The sequence below is a fragment of the Danio rerio genome, chromosome 8 (assembly GCF_052040795.2).
Source record: "Danio rerio strain M-AB ecotype USA chromosome 8, GRCz13ab, whole genome shotgun sequence".
In the NCBI taxonomy this organism is placed as follows: domain Eukaryota; kingdom Metazoa; phylum Chordata; class Actinopteri; order Cypriniformes; family Danionidae; genus Danio; species Danio rerio.
The window spans coordinates 9,379,154-9,381,427 of NC_141028.1; the positions used below are offsets into that span (position 1 = coordinate 9,379,154).

A 2,274-nucleotide genomic window follows, 5' to 3' on the forward strand; every position below is an offset into this window, starting at 1 on the left:
GAAAATAGCGATGATAATAATATTAAAATGGCAATTAGCTGATTATGAGACAAAGTGGGCGGTGAACAAAAAAAAAATTAAATTAAACACATTCAAGCAAATGAATACAAATAGATGGCAAAATAAAACATTTAAATCAAATTAAAGAATTTGACAGCAGAATAAAATAGTTTTTTAATAAAGGCACGCATACTAAATCACGCGGGTAATATTTAAATTAGTTAAAGGGGTCAAAAAACGGATGTATTAAAAATGCGCGTTGATACAAATGGGTAAGAAGGTTAATGAATGTTTCTGTGATCTGTGTGGATTTTTCATGCCTCTCTGGTCTGGGTGCCGCCATCTTGATAAACAAACCAAACAATCCACCCCTCTGGAAGAAAATCCCGCAGCGTTATAGTGATCCGTGCGCATATTAACACATAATACACATCGTGAAACCTTTAAAGCACACACTTTCTTTCTACAAACCTGCGCCGATAAAACCAAGTAGCAACTTACATTGGCTGCTCCTCTTGTTAGCTTTTAACCGCAATAGCACACTGACGTTAGCTCCTGTTCAACGGGCAGCCAGTTAGCTTCAATGCTACATAGCTCAATACAACACTGCAACTTCTGTATACTCATGTGGCACAACAGAGAACAATGTTACACGTTTCATGTTTATTTACTGTTAGAATAGCAAGTGGCATTTATTTTTATTCGAGATGCACAGTTGAGTAACTTTCAGATTTGGTTTCGTCCCTGGCTGCTCGCTTTAGCTTCCCTCAAGAAAAATGGCGGATGTACCGTTAGCCGTCACAGAAAGCTGCAAAATACTCGGATTCTGTCATTTGCCTGGCACCAAATACTTACTCGTTCCGATTCGTTAACTTAATTTAAAAATCGCGAGGGAGGACTCGGAGAACGAATTCAACCCTGGGTGCGTCTTTCACTGTAGAAATGTCTAACTCTACATCTTTTCATGCCGCCCAGGAAGCCGCCATCTTCTGACCAGCGCTTCAGCCTCTAGAGCGCGCGCCCAGCATCAACACAGGAATCATTACTGCCTTTCAACTTATTATGTTTATAATAAACCCTAATGTATTATGAGTGTTGGATGCTTTGTTGGGTAACTTACTTCAAAAAAGCAGTCCTAAATAATTATCAATTCTGTCATTAAAATGTAATTTCAACTATTTTTTCATTACTATATCTGAAAAGGAACCAAGTTACACAATATGTAATTGAGTTACTTTAAATCGACACGATCAATTAGCTTTATTTAAAAAGTAACACAATAATAATGAATATTTTATGTATAAAATAAAATATTTTTCAAAGTAATTACCTCAAAAATACACTACAAGTCTTGTCGACAATCCAAGTTTTAGGAACATTAAATAATAACTTGACTTCTAGTTGATCATTTGGTATCAGAAGTAGCTTATATGAAAGGCAAAGGCCTCTAGATTAAGCTTATTTGACCAAAATAAAATATGATCATGCCTTGATTTTTAATTATTTAATTAGGACAATAAGGTCTGACTTTGCCTAGACAAAGTCTTGTCACTTAACAGAAATAATGTACAGTATAAAGTCATGGTGCAGTGGAAATGAATTAATATTGTGTCTGACTCCCATGAGCTTGGAGGACTGCATCCACACATCTCTGCAATGACTCGAATAACTTATTAATAAAGGCATCTGGAATGGCAAAGAAAGCGTTTTTCCAGACTCCCAGAGTTCATCAAGACTCTTTGGATTCATCTTCAATGCCTCCTCCTCCATTTTATCCCAGACATGCTCTATAATGTTCATGTCGGGTGACTGGGCTGGCCTATCCTGGAGCACCTCAACCTTCTTTGCTTTCAGGAACTTTGATGTGGAGGCTGAAGTATGAGGAGCACAAATATCTTGATGCGTCAGGTTGTTAATGTTGCCATCCACTCTGCAGATCTCTCACACACCCTCCCCCCAAACTGAATGTGACCCCAAATCATGAGTGTTTTCTTCACCAAACTTGGCAGATTTCTCTGACAATCTTGGGTGCATGCAGGTTCCAATAGGTCTTATTATGAATGTACATGTATTATGTATTTGTGATGATTGTGATTCAGTTCAACAAATGATTATTCGAAAAGAAACGACCTTCTGCCACTTTTCCAAATGATCAACTAGAAGTATATATATATATAGATTTTATAAAATTATAAGACATTCACAATAAAAATCTAAAGGTGAAAATTGGTTTGTAATAGAAATCAACAAAGAAACCTTAGATACACACATGTA

The 2,274-nt window shown here is 36.6% G+C and overlaps 1 protein-coding gene across 5 annotated transcripts in view; it reads right to left on the minus strand.

Moving 5' to 3' along the window:
• hcfc1b (host cell factor C1b) overlaps positions 1–1,040 on the minus strand; it is a 58,285-nt gene extending 57,245 nt beyond the window's left edge. For 2 of the 5 annotated variants that reach the window (XM_087263637.1, XM_087263633.1), the window contains exons 1-2: positions 856–998; positions 502–555 (exon numbers count right to left, since the gene is read on the minus strand). The gene's annotated coding sequence lies outside the window, so the exon portion shown is untranslated. 5 annotated transcript variants of the gene reach the window in all.
• Between the last annotated feature and the right edge of the window lie 1,234 nt (positions 1,041–2,274).